A 22,351-nucleotide genomic window follows, 5' to 3' on the forward strand; every position below is an offset into this window, starting at 1 on the left:
ACATATGTTTTGGTGGTCATGATGTCAGTAGGGGTTGAGATGTGTGGTTCTGTCCCAATACTGAACAATATAGAGGACTGGCTTAAGCATCCAGTTTATGGATGTGGTCTTAGAAGCTCCTGAGTCCATCCACTCTTTCCTCTGCCCTCTCCCTATCTCTTCTGCACCCCCATGAAGGAATTGTGGTTTGTTGAACCACAGCTTGTGGTTCATATGAATCCAGAAGTTGTTTACCTGTGGTTTACAAACCACAAAAAAACCCAAACTAAGATTTGTCTCAAGAGTCACATCCTGGTTTAATTGTGGCTCATAAACTCCAGGTTTGGACAAGCCACAGAACTCTGATCTGTGACAACTGCAATGTCAAAGTTCTACACCAGAACTCAGGAGGCAAGGGGAGGGAGAAACGGATGGGCTTGGGAGCTTTTAAGGCTATGTTCATGGTTTGTTTACTTACCTGAACTGGATCGGAGAGTTGAATTGAAACTTAAGACAATTTATGCTTCTTTAGAACATGGATGGATACTTCATCCCTGTATTATGAACTCTTTGCAATGTGCTTCTCAGCCTGAGAGGCTCGTTGGAGATGGAGTTCCAGTGCATCGACCTTTTGCACCAACTATCCTAATGAGCACTAAGAGCATTGGGAGTAAAGGTAGTTAGTGAGGGTCTCCTTACCTGTCTCTGCTTGCCTCTACTCTATGACCCCTGCTTTGACTCCTCAGGTACTTCCTGTAGTGAGTCAGTCCTCTTCCTTTCCTCCTAGAGAGAAGATGGAAAAATCTCTCTCTCCCCCTACCTATTCATTATGTAGCTAATATAGGCCTTTCCTATCTCAAATGTACTTCACCAATAAAACAATTTAGTCTAGACTCTACAGTGATCTCCATGCATGTTCCTTAAATAGCCGCAACAATTGAACTCTGCACTCCGTAACTGGAGTGGTAGCTTCCTTGGCACTTTGCTAAATAATCACAAAACCCCAACAAGGTTCACATATATAGCCACCAAATTTCTCTTTGGTTCTTGAAAAACACTTTGAGAAAGTAGGCCCATTCACATTTTCAAATGAGGATTGTGTGGAGAGAGGAAGATCTCCTACCCTTTTCTAGACAGACACGCCGAGCCACCATTTGGCTTTGCAAACCCTGCACCTAGACAATTGAGGCATTCACATCTCTATTGCAGAAACAGGGAACTGCCTGCTGAGGATAAAACAAAAAACAAGAACTGTCTCATAATTCATTGCACCACCAGTACACTGGGAACCCTCATTACATCATTAACTGTCCCCTGATTGGCTGAGAAGGGACCAAGGTGGGCCCAGCCCTATAAAAGGCATTGTAGAGAAATGACCATAATTAATTCAAGCTATAGGCATATAATATAATACAATACAATACAATACAATACAATACAATACAATACAATACAATATAATAATATAGGCCCATTATGTAAGTATGTATGTATGTATTTATCAAACTTCTATACTGCCCAAACTTTCGTCTCTGGGCGGTTAACATAAAACAATTAAAACACATATAAAAAGTTAAAACAATTCAACAATTTAAAATCAACCATAAAACTAAAGCAGACAATTTTAAAAAGCTGGGAAAGCTTGGGTGAAAAGATGGGTTTTCAGATTATTATTATTTTTTAATTAGTATATAATATACTAATATAGGCCCATAATATACTATATCCTCCCTCGCTCTCTCTCTCTCTCTATATATATATACACACACACTCACTCTATCTATCTATCTATCTATCTATCTATCTATCTATCTATCTAGTATATAGGCCCATAATATACACAATAGACAGTTTGCTGTTTTAAAGTCCAGGCTGGTGGATGGGGGAGCAGGAAATATTTTGTGGAGAGTGCCCATTACCCCTTGCTATTCCTTGGAGTCATCCCTGGCTTCTATAGTTCCTACAACTTCCTAAAATGACACCTGGAGCTTTCCCTGACAGCAGGCTTCACCACGGGTTTTCCGCAAGGCTTTACTCTGAGTTCAAAGTTGCCCCCCCCCAAACAACACAAAAGGTTGATTTTTTAACCCCGGATATGAATCAGGCTATACTCTTAACACATGATGAAAAACTTGAATTGTGTGTGAAGTGCTCCCTGATAGCTTGCAGGGACTTCAGGGTCAATTTGGTTGATATGTGAATGCACACCTCCATTCTAGAGGAGATGCGAATTAAAAGCCTGATGTGAAAAACTTCTTGGGGGATAGCTGACAGGAGCTGGGCAGTATTCAGTTCAGTAAATGCCATCTCTTAAGGTGCGAGGGTGAAAATGATTCAGATAAAACAGAAGAGGACAGAGTAGAACCAGATAAAGAGCAGACAGAAGGCCCTGCTAGCTGGCCAAAGAGATCAAATGGCCAAAAGAAAGATAGCACACTCCAGATAAGAGATTCAGCGTATAGGTGCTCATATACCAGTGCCAGAAGCCTCCAAACCAAGATGAACGAGCTGGAGTGCTTGTTTGCTAATGAAAACATAGATATAGTGGGCATAACAGAAACATGGTGGAACAGTGAGAACCAATGGGACACTGTTATCCCTGGATATCAACTCTATAGAAAGGACAGGGAGGAGCGAATTGGAGGTGGAGTAGCACTGTACATTAAAGAAAGGATAGAATCTAACAAGCTAGAAAAGCTAGGAAGACCGGAGTCCTCCATAGAAACTCTGTAGGTGACAATACAAGGCCGGAAAGGAAGGGTGGTACTAAGGACGTGCTATCGCCCTCTAGATCAAAATGTGGACAGTGACTGAGAGTTGCAGAAGGAAATCAGGGAGGCGTTACAGAGAGACAGAGCTGTAATAATGGGTGACTTCAATTACACACACCTGCCACACAATGGCACAGCGGGGAAGCAACTTGCCTATTGAACAAGAGGCTGTCAGTTTGAATCCCCACTGGTATGTTTCCCAGACTATGGGAAACACCTATATCAGGTAGCAGCAATAAAGGAAGCTGCTGAAAGGCATCATCTCATACTGCATGGGAGGAGGCAATGGTAAACCCCTCCTGTATTCTACCAAGAAAACCACATGGCTCTGGGGTCGCCAGGAGTTTATGGCACAATCTTTCCTTTCTTTTCAACTAAATCTTGAGTGGATTAAATCTTGAGTGGTGCTCTGGACCTGGTGCGAGATAGTGTTGTGGAACCTTTAGGGAACAGTGACCATAGTGTGATCAAATTCAGCATTAACACGATGAGAGAATTGCCAAGGAATTCTAACACAGACACTTAAAATTTCAGATGAGGAAACTTTTCTAAAATGATGAGTTTGGTGAAAAGAAAACTGAAAGGGAATGCATGGAGTTTATTTAAAGCCACAATAAGAGAAGCCCAGTTAGAATGCATACCGAAAAGGAGGAAAGGTACCACCAAAACTGGGAGGATGCCAGTATGGCTAACAAGCAAATTCAAGGAAGCTATAAAGGGGAAGAAGACTTCATTCAGAAATTGGAAGGCCTGCCAAATGAAGAGAACAGAAAGGAGCACAAACTCTGGCAAAAGAAATGCAAGATGACCATAAGGGAGGCAAAAAAAGAGTTTGGGAAACATTCAGCTAACAGCATCAAGGGGAAATAACAAAAACTTCTTTAAATAGATCAGAAGCAGGAAACCTGCCAGGGAGGCGGTTGGTGTTAGGGATGTGCACAGAACTGGCGACTGCTGGTTCGAAGGTGGGGAAAAAAGAACTTTAAGGACTGGTGCTGTCATTAAAATTAGTTCTGTGGGGTGGCAGTGTACCTCCTTGCTCACAGGCAAGTCGCAATGTGTGCACATGCAGCAGCCACTTCCGGCCACTTCTGGTCCATGACATACCGGGGTGGCAAGGAGGTATGCTGTCACCCCACAGAACCAATTTTAATGACAGTGCCAGTGGGGGAAATGTGTGTGTGGGGGAGCACTATCCCCAGTCCTTAAAGTAACCCCCCCCCCCTAACTGGCCGAACCGCCAGACTTTTTCGGAGGTCCATAAAGGGACTCTGAACTGGTTCTGTTCACTTCCCTATTTGGAGTGTTAGACGATAAGGGAGTGAAAGTGCTTATTAAGGAGGATATGGCGATTGCAGAGAAGCTAAACCAGTTATTTGCATCTGTCTTCACGGCAGAGGTACTGAGTGTATGACTGTTCCTGAACTGGGCTTCTCAGGGACAGAGGCTAAGAACTGAGTCAGAAAGAGGTGACAAGAGATCTAAACTGTCTGGTAAAATTTAAAATTAACAAATCTCCAGAGCCAGATGGCATCCACTCAAGAGTCCTTAAAGAACTCAAAGGTGGAGTTGCCGTCCTCCTTGCAAGACTATATAACGTACCCTATAATTTATCTGGTTAATTGCCGACCTCCTTGCAAGACTATATGACATACCCCTACAACTTATCTGCTGGCCTGGGCCACACAGAGGCCAATTGTGCAGGCACGCAGCCTCCAAAATTGCCGCTGCACCACTGGGAGAAGGCTGAAAACTGGTCGAAGAGCCGCCCGAATCAGCTGGAGTGGGCTATAAAGAGAGCTAGCAGGGGAGGGGGAACCTCCATGGAAACGCCCCCCCCGCCACCTACACGAACTCCCCCAATGGAGAGTAAGGTAAAAAAAATCTTAACCCCCCACCCGTGTGCAAACGTTTGCGAACCCCTGAACAGTCTGTGTATGTGTGTGTGTTCGGTCCAAGGTTGGACCAAACAGGGGGTGGTTCAGTTTGACCCCAGATGACCATCAAACCAAACCAGCTCAACGTCGAACCTATCGGACATCGAGCCGGTTTGCACATGCCTATACGCTGATGGGATCTGAGCTGTCAGTGACTGTCCAGGAGAGAGATCTTGGGGTTTTGTTGGTCAGTCCATTGAAAGTGTCAATTCAATGTGCAGCAGCTGTGAAAAAGGCCAATTCCATGCTTGGAATCATTAGGAAGGGAATTGAAAATAAAACTGCTAATATTATAAAGATCTTATACAAAACTAGCGTGTGGCCATATTTGGAGTACTGCATACCTTAAGAAGGTCATTGTAGAACTGGAAAAGCTGCAGAAGAGACCCTTGCGTGCCAGTATGAAAGGCAAGGACAAACCTCACCAAAGCCAGACACATTCACAAGCTAGGAAACTTTCACTTCCAGATACAGATGTGGGGGAAACTAAAGCACCTGCAGCCATGGACCAAACGTTGTTTGAGATGAAACAGATTTTGCAGTCAAATGCCACTGCGCTTCAGCAAGTCATCTCAGATGTGACTCAGATGAAATGAAATATGAATGAAATAAATGATAAGATTTCAAATATTGATGAGACTGTTAACAAATTAGCACAGGATAATAAAGAATTTAAATTAAGAGTTGAAGCGGTGGAGAAAGATGTGGAATTACTGAAAGATGATAGAGAAAAATTACTAGATCAAATGGCTTTGTTGGAACTAAGACAAAAAGAGAGATTCTTAAGGTTTAGAGGCATTCCAGAAACTCCTAACCAGAATATTAGAAAATTACTTGGAGAGGAACTTGCATCACTTTGGAGAATTACAGCTGATGAGATGGAGGCCCAGACTGAGACAGTCTTTCGTTTGAACTCGGACTTTGCTATAAGAAACAAACTAATCAAAGATTGTTTAGTACAGTTTTCCACCAAATCAATAGCGGAGCGAATCATTCAGGCTCATTTTACTACAACTTTAACAATTCAAACTCACCAGATAAAATTTTTGAAAGAAATTCCAGCTAGAATTTTAAGAAAACGCAAGGATTACAAATTTTTGACTGATGCTTTAAATGCTAATGGAATACGTTTTAGATGGGAATTACCAGATGTAAGAAGAATAGATTCACTGAGCTCCTCAAAGCACAAGAATTTTGGCAGAAATACAAAAAAGACTTATCTTCTGAGCATCCTGCTTCATAAATATATAATTTAAACTACACCATATGGATTACAAACGAACTCACAGATTTTTTTCTTGGAATGTAAATGGCTTGAACTCAAAAATTAAAAGAAATAGGGTTTTTCACTTTCTTAAGAAACAAAATTTGGATATAGTGTGTTTACAAGAGACTCATATTAGAAAACAAGATAGAAAACTTTTGGTTAATAAGGCCCTGGGACAAGAATTTGTTTCTTCAGATAAGGGGAAAAAAAAAAAAGAGGAGTAGTATTTTATGTCAAACAGCAATTTGAACCTAAATTGATTTTTAAAGATGAAGAAGGTAGGGTACTTGCGCTGGAAGTCTTAATTTCTGGAGTCAAAACGATGATAATTGGAATTTATGCCCCAAATGAAAAGAAAGTTGAATTTTATAACTATTTGGATCAAAAGATGGCAGATTTATCGAATGTTAATCTGATTGTATTGGGAGATTTTAATGGAGTTGTTTCGACATCTTTGGATAGAAAATCCGACTTATCGGATAAGAACTTACAAGGTAAACTTCCTAAAGTATTTTTTGAATTAGTAGAACATATGACCTTTATGATTTATGGAGAATTAAAAATTCTAATGCAAAAGAATATACCTATTTTCCTGAAAGATACCAATCACATTCAAGGATTGATATGGTTTGGACATCTAAAACTATTATATCTTATATGAAAAGAATGGACATTTTACCTAGGATGTTTTCGGATCATAATCCAATTTGCTTTTCATGGAAGAAGGAAGGTGCAACCTCATTTCGGTGGAGACTGAATGAATATCTTTTGAAAAAACCAGATGTGGTCGAGAAAGCCAAAAAGAAGTTTGAATTGAATTTAATTTGAATTTTGAATTGAATTTAAATCAAGGATTGGATAACAAAATTGTCTGGGATGCAAGTGGTTATGAGAGGTTTTTTCAGACAGCAAAATACATATTTTAAAAAACAAAGAGGATTGAAAAAAGAGGTATTATTGATGCAGATCTCCAAAAAGGAAAGGGAACTGGTATGGACTAAAGACAAGAAGAAGGTTTCTCAAGCTATTAAGATTCTACAACAACAACTCTCTATGTTAATAGCAAATGAACTTGAACAAAATTTGAAATATATTAAGCAAAGATCATTTGAGTTTGCAAATAAACCAGGCAAGTTGCTAGCTTGGAAAATTAGATCTGAGAGGAAGAAAAATTTTATATCTAAAATACTTACAAAAAATTGGCTTTCTTATAATGGAAAGGAAATAAGGATGGAATTTTTCAAATATTATTCAGAACTATATAAAGGCAAAATAGTAGAAGATAAAAAAATTGAGCAGTTTCTTAGATCTAAAAATATTCCAAAACTTTCTTATGAACAAATAGAAATTATGAATGCTCCAATAACAGTTATGGAATTAACAGAAGCAATAAATCAAGCTAAATCCAACAAGGCCCCTGGGCCTGATGGACTCTCAGCTTTGTATTATAACTTACTTAAAGATCAAATTTTACAACCTCTTCAATGGACTATGAATGACATTTTACAAAAAGGGATTATGCCGGATTCATGGAAATATGCAAATATTACAATAATCCCAAAGCCAGATCAAGATCCAATATTAGTTAAAAAAAATATAGACCAATATCACTTTTAAATAATGATTACAAACTCTTTGCTGCCGTTTTGGCAAGAAGAATGAAAGTGATATTAAGAGACTTTATTCATGAAGATCAAGCTTGCTTTTTGCCAAAGAGACAATTGAGAGACAATGTTAGAAGAGTCCTGAATGTATTGGAGTATTATGAAAAACATAATGACAAACAGATGGCGATGATCTTTTTGGATGCAGAGAAAGCTTTTGATAATATTTCGTGGCAGTTCATGTGGGGACTATTAGAGGAAATAACTGCGGGTAATAACTTTATTAGAGCAATTAAAACTATTTATTCGAAACAATATGCTAAGATTATTGTAAATGGAGAATTATCAGACAATTGTGTAATACAAAAAGGGACTAGACAAGGCTGTCCACTCTCCCCATTGCTTTTTATATTGGTTCTAGAAGTGCTTTGTAGAAGTATTAGAGAAGATGATGAACTACATGGTCCCAAAATTGGGAGAAAAGAATATAAGCTGAGAGCCTTTGCAGATGATGTTGTGTTATTTTTAGAAAACCCAATGGACAAGATCGAAAGACTTTTGGACAAGATACAGCAATTTGGCCAGTTGGCTGGATTTTATATAAATAAGACTAAAACTAAGGTTTTGACTAAAAATATAGATCAGAAAACTAAAGACAGATTGTTTGAAATAAGTGCGTTAAGAGTGGAGAAGAAAGTGAAATATTTGGGTGTTTGGTTAACAAATAATAATTCTTTGTTGTTTTCTAATAACTATGTTAAAACATGGAACTCAATGAAAAATAATTTGCAAAGATGGTCCGAAATGAATCTATCTTTAATGGGAAGAATCTCAGTGGTGAAGATGAATGTTTTGCCTAAAATGTTATTTCTCTTTCAGACTATTCCTATAATTAATAACATGACTTGTTTTAGGCAATTTCAGAAGGATATAACTAAGTTTGTTTGGCAGGGGAAAAGACCAAGAATAAATTTTAAGAATTTAACAGATGCAAAGGAAAGAGGTGGCCTTACCTTGCCAGATTTAAGGTTGTATTTTGATGCTGTATGTTTGACATGGCTAAAAGAATGGATAACATTGAGAAACCCTAGAGTTAATGGAGGGATTTGACAGAAGGTTTGGATGGCATGCTTATTTATGGTATGAAAAAAGTAAAGTACATAAAGATTTTTTGAACCACTATGTAAGAAGGAGTTTAATGAGGGTATGGTTAAAATATAAAAATTGGTTAGAACCAAAAACTCTGTTATGGATATCTCAGATTGAAGCTTTATCACGTAAAGAAGTAAATATGCAGGTGTCTGGGGGTATTTATAGAGATCTGTTGCATTTTCATGGAAAGGATTGTAAGTTAAAAACTTTAAATGAAATACAAAATGTGGTAAGAGATTGGTTTCAGTACTATCAGTTAAATGAGATTTATAAGAAAGACCTTAAAGTTGGATTTGAGGATCAGATTTCGAATTTTGAGAAGGAACTATGTCAAGATGATGAAAAATTAATTTCTAAAATGTATAAATTGTTACTTTTAGAGGAGACACGAGAGGAATTGGTTAAAACAACTATGATAAAGTGGGCTCAAGATGTTGGACATAATATAGAAATGGCAGCCTGGGAAAAGTTATGGAAGAATGATTTAAAATTCACTGCTTGTTATACTTTGAAGGGAAATTATTATAAAATGATGTACAGATGGTATTTGACACACACACAAAAACTGGCATTAATGTATAAAAATGTTTCAAACAAATGTTGGAAATGTGGGGATTCTGAAGGTACTTTTTTTCACATGTGGTGGACTTGTGGGAAGGCTAAGGCCTATTGGGATATGATATATAATGAATTAAAGAAAATATTTAAAGTGACATTTCCTAAGAAGCCAGAATCCTTCCTGCTAGGAATAACACAAGGAGAAATTTCTACAAATAACTTAACTTTTTTCCTGTATGCTTCTACGGCGGCTAGAATAACATATGCACAGAAATGGAAGACTAATGAATTGCCCTCAAAAGAAGATTGGCTGATAAAAACTTTGGAATATGCAGAGATGGCAAAACTTACAACACTGATAAAAGATCAAAGCTTAGAACATTTCAGGGAAGATTGGAAACCTTTTTTGTTGTACTTAAAGAATTATTTTCTTAATATGGATCTTACAGCTGGATTTGACATTTGAAATGCAGGTTTGGGTAGACTAATGGTTTTTTCTTTTTTCTTTAAGCTTTAAATTTGTGTTTTTTAAAAATTAATATTATAATAAGGTAAACTTTATAGTTTTTATTTCACAAAAAGAGGTGCGCGGGAAGTCCAATTGTGTTTATTATGGATGTTATGATTATTGTTAAAAATTAATAAAAATTAAATTTCAAAAAAAAAGAAAAAAGAAAAAAAAAGCTGCAGAAGAGGGCAACAAAGATGATCAGGGGCCAAGAGCACATTCCTTATGAGGGAAAGCTACAACACCTGGGGCTTTTTAGTTTATTAAAAAAGATGATTGAGGGGAGACATGATAGAGGTCTATAAAATCCTATTTTGAAAGTTCTATTTGTAACTTTGTAACTATTTGTAACTTTGATTACAGATTGTGGTTTATTTCAAGCAAGCTTAAAACAAGCCAAGAACAGTTAGTTCAGATGTCACAACTGATCCTGGTTTATTCTAAACTAAATAGGACTATCATTCAGGCAGGGGAGAAGGGAAGCATGCATTCCTGAGGCTTGGAGACATCACATGGGACCAGGTTTTAACCATGGTTATATAACACAATATGTGCAATTTTTGAAATCTCCATATGCTCAACATACTTTGTTGATGTACCTTGTTCACAAAAGCAATTTCTCCTCATGGCATAAGTTCCCACAGAATGCAACGGTCCTGGCAAGTCTGCCTCCCGAAAGAGTGGTCCTTACTCATAATTTTGAATCCACTGAATCTAATCCTGATTTAACTGGGGTTTTAACTACTTGGCTTTCTCTTCATGTACAGAATCCAGTTGTTATTTACGGCAATGCGCATTTGCAATGTAAGACCCTTCTTTCTTGAATTAACAACAGCTCTTAAAGTTTGCTACTATTTATATTGTGTTTGCTTTTTTAACTGATAAATCTGTTTGCATTAGGTTGCTCTAGGGATTCTCATCTCATTCCCTTTCAAAAAGCAGTTAATAATCATTCATAACTTTTGGCGCTCCAAAAGCAAATTAGATTATGCTTTCCAAACTCATTTATTCTCTCAATGGAGTTATGTTTCCATTATTTTATTTTTCTTGTACACTAGCACTACAGAAGGAATCCAAGATCCAAAATTCCAGCCCCTCTGGGCTGAATATTCTCTACTTCTTCACCTGACGTGCCAAGATGTTGGCTTTCTATTTTCTTTTTCAACCTGCAAGGAAAGTAGACTAATGGAAACTTAGTATAGTATAATTGAGTATAGAGAAATCTGATGGCAAAAAATAAAATAAAAATTGCTTTGAGTAGTGTTCTGACTGAGATATGAATGTTTATTTCCTCTCTGTGGGTCCATTTGATTACTGAATGTTTCTTTTCCAGAGTGGCTGCATGCTGCTTTGTGGTATCACTGGCTGGTTGTGCTTTTTTGGCTGCACAAGTCCTGGCAAGGACTGCAGGCTTCAGTATTTACACATGGTTTCATTGACCTAGTTTAACAGACTAAGGGGTTGATTCTTCTCTCCCCCTTACATTTTTAGACCAGTGTATTTCCATTGCCTTACACAGAGGGTCCTGGTAATTCACACAATAGAGCAAAGGAAATACAATACTTCCCTAGAGGTGGGGAGCAGCAAAAATATGGAGATGCTTAGGCTCACATCTTTTCATTTGATACTTCTTTAATTAGTCCTGTTATATGTAACAAATCCTTATTGCAAATTGATTTGTTATTATGTATAATAAATCAATTGTTATTATTGATCTGTTTGTTTTCATTTTGTTTGATGCTATTGTATTTTGTTGTATTTCTTGTTGTACTTTATTTTATTTGTAAGACACTTTGATTACCGCCGGGCTACGTTTTATGAAAGGCAGCATATAAATTGAATAATCAATCGATAGATCGATTAATAACTTTATATAGAAAAGTGGGGTAAAAAGTGGGGTAAATAAAAATAAATAAACAAACAAACAAACAAATAAATAAATAAAAGATCAAACGTCCTGATTTAATTAGGATATTTTCAATGGGCCACAAAGATAGAGACCTTTGAATTATGTCTCTTGAATTCTACAATCTGTCTGTTCAGTTACCACATCTGGTCATATAACCTTCTGTTCCAAATGCTATGGATGGACACCACAGTAATATGCTCTTCTCCAACTATCCTGCAAATAATTCCTCTTATAAACAGTTATGGAAAATGTTATTTCCACTATTGGCAGATTCTGGCCATAATTCATATCTCACAAAAGACAAGTTAATAGCAAATCACACATATCATATCTACCCTACACATGAACACGTGTTGACTCAGATCAGATCTTCAGATCAATGTGTGGAGATTGTAAATGGGAATGGACAGCAGAGGAAATCTGATTCCCTTCTCCATTTATTGATTATCCATGTTTTTTAAGCATCTGAAAAGAGCTACTGACTTTCACACATCATCAGGGTGCAAACCCTTTCTGGGAACATAATCTCCATGTTGTAAAAACTACGTGTGAAACACTCTTGAAATAAATATTTTGTTGTAGCTGTTATTGATAATTTATGCAATAATACATTATACATTGCCATAGGCATCACCTCCATCACCCACTTGTCTCAGAATAATCAACAAACCCATATAGCCCTTCCAACCCATGTTGTCCTTCCATACTAAGGCTATTTAGATTTTAAGCAGATTATATGATCAGTCTCATATAAAGAGCTCCCTTTTCCTGACAGTGGTCTTAGAGAGACTGAGTACAAATTCTGTCCCAGAGATAAATAAAATCGTATATAAATTGTCCCTCTTCATGGATGCATGAAAATGACTTTTCACTTACCAAGGTCAGAAGGGCATTCTCTGAAGAAATACAATATTTTGTACACACACTTAACAAAATATTAAGTAATAAAATATTTTGTACTAACCCCTGCTAACTGGGCAAAGAGGCACCTTTTTAACATGGTGATTCTCTTTATTTAGCAGGGGGAGAGTAACTGGCCCTATCCACCCCCAGCACAGTATCCCTCCAGTGGCTGTTGCTGGTGTCTATCTTATGTTTTGTTTTTTTTTAGATTGTGAGCCCTTTGGGGACGGAGCCATCTTATTTATTTATCTATTCATTCATTCATTCATTCTCTATGTAAACCACTTTGGAACCTTTTGTTGAAAAGTGGTATATAAATATTTGCTTTGTTGTGGTGGTGGTGGTTATTGATGGCACTACATTCTTCTTCTTTTTTCCAATGTAACAATATTTAATCCGCCTCCCAGAAGCTACAATTCATGTGTGTTGTGGCTCAGTGCCAGGTTCATGGGGGCATTTGGCCAAGTGGTTCCCCCTTATCAGAGGTTGGGGGGCAGTTACGATGGATGGGGCATTACATTAAAGTTTTAGGATGATGATGGCGGTCACCAATGTGGCTGCTGAAGAGTGCTCTGAATTGTTGCAACTTTCACCACTGCTAAGGTTTCACCACTGCTTTCACCACTGCTTCACCCACAGGAGTTTGAGGGAGGCTTATATCATCAGGGAGGCTCCATGCCTACTAAGGAGTGGGTCCTCACATTCCACTGCTGCCCCCATTGGGAATCATGGGAGTAGCAGAGTAGCAGCTGCAGTACAAGAATGCACTCCTTAGTAGGTATGGAGACTCTCCACCTTCGCAAGCCAGGCCAGTGGGGTTTGAAGTGCTGTGGAAGCAGCATACATGCAGCTCTGTCCTTAGAGAGCCCTGGTAGGGCCTGGGACAAATGAGCCAGTGTGGGGCCCCCTTCCAGTTAATTCTAATGGGGGTCAAAAGAGTGGGGCCCGGGGCGATCGTCCTGCTTGCCATGCCCTAAGGACAGGCCTGCATGCATGCCTGTCACGTAGACATGCAGCTTGCTGTATAGTTTGTGAGCCACCTTTTGCATCATGCCTATTTTCCAGATCTTGCATAACCATTCATTCTCTGATGGTTCACTCTGCTTTGCCACCTTGGTTAATACTACTCTGGCAAACACATCCATTATCAAAAGTGTATAGTTTTGTTTTGTGGCGGGCCACCACTTGTAGAACAAAGGTAAACAGTGGATTGTTCTAATGGCAGTTTTTTCTCCAATGACTTCTAGCACTGTTTTCTAAAATTTCCAATAGCTGCACACAGTGGCTGACATCCTGACTAATGAAGCACATGTGCTTTGAAGGACTGCAAGGGTTCAAGAGGGGGCACAGTGCGACGTCCTCATTCTCCTGCATGCATGCTGTTGTGTAAGAGTCGCTCTCTGTGCTCTCTAAGATCAGAAACATGTCACTGAACCTCAGCAATGTGTTTCCAGTCCCAGAGAGGCCTTCCAGAATGGGAGGAGTACTTGGAACTCTAATGACTCATATGCAATAGTTGCTGGGGCTATTCCCACAATCAGGAAAAATTGGGCTAGGAAAGCCTAGTCTGATTATTCCCGATTGTGGGAACCACCGGGCTTGGCTGCGAGCCTGGTGGTTCCTAGGTGGGTAACCCGCCTAAGTGCCCCTGCCCTTAGCCCGGGTTTGCGGAGCGAGTGCTCTGCAAAAATGGGCTCCCTGATCATCTATGCTGTGGCTACTCATGAGTAGACCCCTGACTGGGAGGCGAAAATCCACCTCCCGGCTCCAGGGGGGTCTCCCCAGTATGCCCTGCATGCTTGTGCAGGGCATACTGGGGCTTCTGGGGGCTGCACGGCCCCTGAACTCCCCAGCTCCTGCCAGCTCCGTGACGGAGCCGGCAATCGTGTGGGCGGCCGATACGGCTGCCCAGGGCTCCCTGCCCAATCATCTGCGGGGAGAGAGGGCTTAGCCTGTTCTCCCTGCAGCTTTGCAAAAAGCGAGTCTCGCAGATCGTGAGACCCGCCTCTGTGTGTGCATAGGGGTTCCTCTTGCTCCCCTGTAATCTCCCAAAGTGTGCATGCTTTGTTAGGAGGACTTTAGTCATTCTCTCCAACAGCCTCCATCTGCATATCTATACATTTAAATTTTTTCAAGCTGTAAAATACCAATTGCATATAGATTTATAAAAGTTTTTCTCAAAAGGGACACACATCAAAGAAACGCTTCCCTATTTTATTCCTGATTATTTCTGTATTTAATTAAGCTGAAGTTTCCACCCAAAACATACCCTACAAGACTCACTTAAAGGTTGATATTATGTTGTACTGACAATTGAGCATTTATTTCATTTTATTTTATATTTATATCCCGCTCTTCCTCCAAGGAGCCCACAGCACTGTACTACATACTTGAGTTTTTCCTCACAACAACCTTGTGAAGTAGGTTAGGCTGAGAGAGAGGTAACTGGCCCAGAGTCACCCAGCTATTTTCATGGCTGAATGGGGATTTGAACTCAGGTCTCCCCGGTCCTAGTCCAGCACTCTAACCACTACACCATGCTGGCTCCCTATCATTCGTATCCCTATCTGTAATGCATCAAGTGGGAATAATAGTCTCAATAATTTCTTGTTTCTCAAACAATTCCTTAGCTGCAAGTATTGGTGATTATCTTATATTTATATTATGAAGTGGTGATTATCTTATATTTAGCAGGGGGAGAGCAAATGGCCCTATCCAACACCAGCACAGCATCCCTCCAGTAGCTGTTGCTGGGTATCTGTCTTATGTTTCTTTTCAGATTGTGAGCCCTTTGAGGACAGGAAACCATCTTATTTGTGTATTATTTATTTTTCTATGTAAACCGCTTTGAGAATTTTGTTGAAGAGAGGTATATAAATATTCGTAGTAGTAGTAGTATTGGAAAAGATATGGAGAATGAAAGTAAAATTCATATGTGTTTTTGAAGAAACCCAAAAGAGACCTGATTTTCTGTTTATATGTTTTATGGCTTGGTTGTAACTGGAGTTTAAATGCCTTTCCACAATTTATTTTATCTTATTCTAATTTGTTTATGCCAATGGGCTGAGTGGTTACCCCAAAGTCCAGGGAATGTATCACTAAAACAAGACAGTATTTCATAGAAACCTTCAATTAGCACTTTGATCCAATGAAAATATAATATGAACCAGCATCTTAAGATGTAAAAATCTAAAACTGTTTATAGTACAGCTTGTGGACAAGCTTCATGGGAGTTAATCAGTAGCACCTAAATGCATAAATTTTATGCATACATTCATTTGTATTTTAGTCCTGAGATGATAATAATACTTCTACTCTGCATTTATATAGTCCACATTCTAAGTGCTCAACACTTTCCTCATGTTATTTATCACATTTATATACTACCATTCATCCAGGAAGCTCAGAGTGGTGTACATGGGATTTCTCCATTTTATTTTCATAACAGCCCTGCAAGCTTGATCCAGCTGAGAGGCAGTGACTGGCCGAGGATCACCCAGTGAGTTTCAGGAATGAATGGAAGCCAGGTTCTATTTACCACACCACGCCAGCTCTCCATTACTTCTTCAAGAGTCCATACAACAGCCATACAAGGTAGGCCAGTAATGTTACTCTCATGTTGCAAGGTGAAGCAGTGGCTTTCCATAAGCCACACGTAAACCGATGGCTATGTTGAGGCTGAACCAGGGATTTACGGCTTACATTAGCCTGCATTTTAAAAGGGTAATAGCAGTAGTAGGCTGAGTCCTATGAGGAGCAGTTAATGGAGCTGGTTATGTTTAGCCTGAAGAAGCGAAGACTTAGGGGTGCCATGATAGCTGTCTTCAAAGATCTGAAGGGCTGTCACACAGAAGAAGGAGCGAACTTGTTCTTTGTTCCTCCTGAGGGCTATACTGGAACCAATGGATGAAATTGCAAGGAAGCCGACTCAGGCTAGTCACCAGGGACTTTTACACAGAGAAGGTTTTACCACAGGTTCATGGGGACACGGATGTTACCCTGAATCTCCTCTGGAAGAGAGTGTGTGCATACACCAGCCAAGCTTACCCTGAACATTCAAGGTCATTGGAAGCACTCCACACACAAATTGGGCTTTGTCTTTTGAATTCTAGCTTATCTCGATGTATTTCTGGGTTTTCAAAATGCTGGTTTTAAGCGACTTTTTCTGAAAATGCCGGAGCAAATAGGGAGAGGCATTGACGTAGAATCATTAACATGATAAGAGGGAAACTCTCTTTAGGAATGCAGATATAGGCTTTAGAAATCTACACACACACACACACACCATTGGCTAGAAGGAAAACACAGAGGCATGTGATATGAACCTGCACCAAAAATCCCCCAAGAGCAGAGGGAAGGGGCTGCTCCTCTCAGCTCAATGCCGCTAGTGTACTTCGAAGTGGCTTCGCTCAACATTTACCCAGCAGCATGAAGCCATGTGTGAATAATTCCCTGGAGGGATTTTCTAACTGTCAGAGCTGTTCAACAGAGAAACTGTCTGCCATGTAAAATGGGGGGCTCTCCTTCTCTCGAGGTTAGAGATGGAAGCTAGATGGCCATTTGTCATTGTAGCATTTTCCTCCTCTGAGCAAGAGACCCTTAAGTAACATATATCAGACACTACATGAAGAGACACTTATTGATTGACGCAGATAATTGTCTTTCCTCAATTTGAACAGACTGTGCAAAGAACTAGATTCTAAAATATAAAAACAAAAGTAGAAAGGGGGAGAGATAAGGAATCATGTACATTGCAAGCAGAGAAAAATTAAAAGAAATATACCTCCTTTCAGGAATTAATTTCCAGCCCAAAGTATGTGAGATTATTTATTAATGTAATTCAGTACACCACATTTTGAGAGGAACACACTCATTTGAATTTGCTTCTTAGCAAGACAAGAATTCACAGCTATTTAATGCACCCAAGAGGAAATAAAAACTTATGTGGATTCAAAGACAGAAATAACAGTGTTGGAACTATTTGAGTTTTTCTTTCATATGATTATATCCTTTCCTTTGCTGTGCTGATCCTTTCTCTGGAGTTTCTAAGCATTATAAAATGAAGTGGCTATTAACCAGGCGGTGTTTGTTAGGGATCTTATTTATTAGCAAAGCTCTCATATTTTCAATTCCTGCAGGACAAACCCAGAATACTTCCCATGACTAGCGCTGATGTTAAAATTAATCAAGAGGATACATTCTTCTCTCACACACAGAGCAGTGGGAAACCATTCTGCCAAGTTGGGCTTGAGTGTGCCCTGTGAGGTCAAAGAAGGTAAAAACTATACACATTTAGAGATTAATGGTAACTCTGGAAAATGGTCTGAAAATACATGATGCTGCTACAGTGTTAAAACTAAGCAGGTATCAGCTTGGCATTTGCCGGGACAAGAAGATTTGGGTAAGCTCGTATAAGCTAGTCTGAGGACCAAACTTAGATGTTTGACAGAAGACCTCAGCCTAGGGGCCTGAGAAACATCGAAAAAGCAACTGTTTCCAGGGTCTTGGAAAAAAATGGCTGGGGGAGCGGAGTATGGGGATGGCTTGGTAGCTCAGTGGAAGAGCATCTGCTTTGCATGCAGAAGGACCTGGGTTCAATCCCCAGCATCTCAAGGTAGGGCTGGGAAAGACTCCTGCTGCTGCCAGTTAAAGAAGGCAGTGCTGAGCTAGATGGACCAGTTATCTGACTTGGTATATGGCAGCTGCCTGTGAATGTTGGGGAAGTGTGGCAGGCAGAAGGATGATTAAAGGCTATTTATTTCAACATGCTTTCCCTCACCTGATACCTGTTGCTTCCAAATTTCAAAGTAGGTGAGACTGAGAACAATGGCAGCTGGTGGAACCTGGGATGGGGGTGGGGTGCTAGGCCAAGAAGGTGATGGGTGGAGCCACGGGTAGTGAGAGGTGGAGCCAATTGTGGGCAGCTGCAGAGGTGGAGCCAGGACTAGGTGGGTGCCTTAGCAATAACTGGCAAAGTACAGATTTGTAGCTAACGAGTGGGATCAAAATACAAACTTAGACACAAGCATACAAATCTCAGTTGCTCATCAGCAGAGCTACAGAGAAATATGGAAAACATCAATTGCTTTATCATGCTTAACAGGACTGTAGTAGCGTGTAGATATGTATCTAACACAGAAAAAGATCAGACTTACCAACAGCCTGCCAGCCTACCTGCTCTGTAACCAAAGTGGTGATTGGATTGGTGATTGGAGTAGCTGAAAGAAAAAGACTTACCCAGCTGCTGGAAATTGATTGGCTACCTGAGGAGTCAATTAGCCTAGTCCCTCTCTGATTGATTAATAAGGTGGTTCTTGGACCACCCACTTGGCAAAAACAAATGTGAGCATTCTTCTTGGCTCCTGCCTTATTAGTATTAATATGTTAAAAGATCTGGGGCTTTTCATTCGTTCTTTGAAGTTGGTGCTACTGTTGCAGGGATTTGAACCCAGGTCTCCCTCTCTACGTTTAACACTCTAGCTGGTACTCTACTTTGGGTTCTTAACAAAACACATCTACTCAGGGCTCTTGTTCTTTGAGTATAAACTGAATTGTTCCAATGGTTTTGTACCTCACTGTGTGAGAATCTACTTTCAGAGATGGGGTTGTCACCCCTGTCCCACACACATATTTCAGGCAGCACGTGATTATTCTGCAGGATTATTTCACAGCAAATGCTCTGAAAATAATCCTTTTGTTTCAGCTTAATGTATCCAAGGGCAGACCTTTGGACCTTGGTGCAAATCCTCCTCCCCATCTCAGCATACGGGTGAACCTAAAATGGCTCCCTTCCTCTGTCTCTGGTTGCACAATACAGTAGTGTCAACATACATGTCTGTGCTAGCACAACATCTTTGATGGGCAACCGTTCCCAGTGCAAGGCCAGCCACAGACAAATCGTGGTTCACAATCACGGGTGCCTGCAGCCGATCAGGCAAAATGTTTTGTCAGTCCAGCTGCTCCTAGGAGATCTGGTCACAAGAACAAAAAGACTGAAAAACTTCTGGAGAAAGGAGCTAGTGTCTGAATAAATTTATAATGGCATTTCCCTCTCACTTCCTAAAATGTGTTAGTCCTTGAACCTGGCTCATTCTATGAATGTGGTTATACTTAGAGCCCTATAATGCCTTTGATCCTACACTTTAATCATGGAAATTAGAGATGGAAAAGGCCTGCTCAGCCCTCTAGTCAGTTTCCTGCTGGTACTCATATTTCTCACTGAGATCAAGAGGAGTTCTTCTCCCAGATCAAGGACTGCACATGGATCATAACTTGTAAAATACAGCACTGAATTGTATATTTGGATGTTATGTGCTATGAATGATAAAACAAACCCCTCCAAAAACATTCATCGTGTACAGTCCAATCCACAGCAAATAGTAGATTAGGCATGACTATGTGGACTTTAGGTGGAGGGGTAAAATGCAGAATATTTATCTTATATGTGTGCATTCTCGGAGCTTTTTGTTGTACTTAAATAAAATGGTTCTGTATGCTTATCAACTTTGTATGTAATCTGTATTTTTAACATGGAAAAGAATGTTGCTTTTTTTCTGCAAGTACTTTTGTTAGAAGTCTTATTTCATCCAAGAGAGAGATGTCTGCCTCCGTCCCACTAGTTGTTTAATAATTTAAGAATTTTTGTCTTAAAACAATCAAGACAAAAATTGTTGTAAACTGCCCAGAGATGGAAGTTTGGGATGGTCTACAAATTAGATAGATAGATAGATAGATAGATAGATAGATAGATAGATAGATAGATAGATAGATAGATAGATGTAGCTAGGGGAGAGGGGGCCCATGTTCACCCCTCCCTGATGACCCCTCAGAGTGAAAATAGGGAGGGGAGGATCTGGAGGGCCCCCTGGACCTGGTGGTGGGGGAAACCATGTTCTTTGAACCCATCCACTCAATTATAGCTATGCCCCTGAATGGATGGATGGATGGATAGATAGATAGATAGATAGATAGATAGATAGATAGATAGATAGATAGATAGATAGAATTCCAGACTCCATTTAATGACCGTTTGCCAGCTCAGCAAAGGAGTTCTGTGACCAGAAGCAGGCTTCCATGCAAGCAGGCAAAGGAAAATGAATCTGAATTCAAACTGTAGTGATGATCCGGGCCACATTGCCAGGCTCAATACATCTTTGATGTGTATAGGTATGTCCATTTATTTCTATGGTGACTAGCTGTTATTAGCAATGATTTGTGCACAGCTAGAGCTGGATTGTGGCTCTGGATTGTGGTCCTGATTGCATCTTTACATCCACACAGGAGATTCTGAACCACTTGGATGGGCCTTTGGATCTCACACAAGTAGAGATGTCATTGCAATAGATCTTCCTCTATCTCAGAATGTGGACCTTGGCTGCTCGCCCTGCTCACCTTTAAATGAAAGGCAATACATCTCCAGAATTATCCTTGGACTCATACTGTAATCTCAACCAGAGGAGAACTCTCTCCCCTCTCCTATCCCACCCCACCCCACCTACCTACCTACCATTATCTAGCTGCTACAGCTTCAGAAATAGGTAGAAACCACTCTTGCTCCTCTGGTATATATAGTAGGACTAATATCCCAGGTTGTCTAGCATGTGGGACATTGTCATAGCAACGTTACGTATGCACTAAGGATGGAAAGGATGGAGAACTCAATCTGACATTGTCACAGTCACACTGGCCAAGAAAGAGTAAGGGATGAAGGATGGGGGCCTTATGGGTGGGTCAAAGGAGGAATGGGGGCTTACAGGGAAACTGGAGGAAGGATTTGGATCCTTTCACACTACTGATTGGGAGCGCAAGGGAACCTGCAGGGGTTTGTAATTGGGCTTAGATATAAATGCACTATTTTACTGCAGGAAACTCCTGCTAAGTGGGCAAAGAGGTCCACTTGAAAAGCAGAATAAAAATATATTTAATAATAATAAAATGCTGTATTGGGCAGACTTCCTGTAGATATAATGAATGTTAGATATAATAACACGGCATAAGCAAATTCTGCTTCCAGTTTGTTGACATTATCCTGTAAAAATAAATTACAATAGAAATTTTGTTTTTATTGGCTACTGAATTTAATCCTTAAATGTTTCTCTCACTGGCCATTGGTAGACATGATTAGGAAATTTACTTGAAGTAGTCCCATTGAAATTAAATGTCTATACATCTCAATGATCAAGAACATTTTACTGGCCTGCCTGGTTCATTGCATGTGCCATTTCCTTTCATGTGTGGAACTTTTCAGGGCAATTAACCTGCTAAGTCACAACATGAAAGAGCCTGAAATCAACTGCCAGACATGTCTGTGTATAGTGTGGCACTGGTCCATGATGTGCACTGCCATGGGGTTTGCAACGTGGAAGCCTGCCAAGCCATTTTAAATATTCTCCATGGTAGTTTTAATTCATATAATTTCCAACACAGGGCCGTGCATGAGTACATCTGAAATGATTCAGACTGCCAAGGGGGTGCAAATACTCTGCTGAGTTGCAAAATCAAATGGGAGTCTTAACCTGCAATTTATATCCAACATTTATTGGCCCATAATGAAAGGCGCCATCTCTTTTACTTTTTGCTTATACGACGTAAGGAGAAATAAAGCTTCTGATGCGGGCTTTGAGATTGTAGGATTGGCAGTGAAAATTTTCAGAATCCAGCCTCTCTAAAGACCCAACTGCTCATCAATTTTATTTATTTTGCGGCGTGTATTGCACTTCTACTGCTGGCTTCCTACTCACAGGTTGACTGTTGCATTACAGAG

General features: G+C 39.8%; 1 long non-coding RNA gene across 1 annotated transcript in view; it reads left to right on the forward strand.

The window, feature by feature from the left end:
• Positions 1-21,572, forward strand: part of LOC128324821 (uncharacterized) — a 69,730-nt gene extending 48,158 nt beyond the window's left edge. The window contains exons 3-5 of the long non-coding RNA XR_008307111.1: positions 16,037-16,182; positions 17,727-17,863; positions 20,869-21,572. This is a non-coding gene — a long non-coding RNA (uncharacterized LOC128324821). The remainder of the gene's footprint in view (positions 1-16,036; positions 16,183-17,726; positions 17,864-20,868) is intronic.
• Positions 21,573-22,351: the final 779 nt, after the last annotated feature.

This window comes from Hemicordylus capensis, chromosome 4 (assembly GCF_027244095.1).
Source record: "Hemicordylus capensis ecotype Gifberg chromosome 4, rHemCap1.1.pri, whole genome shotgun sequence".
Classification (NCBI taxonomy): Eukaryota; Metazoa; Chordata; class Lepidosauria; order Squamata; family Cordylidae; genus Hemicordylus; species Hemicordylus capensis.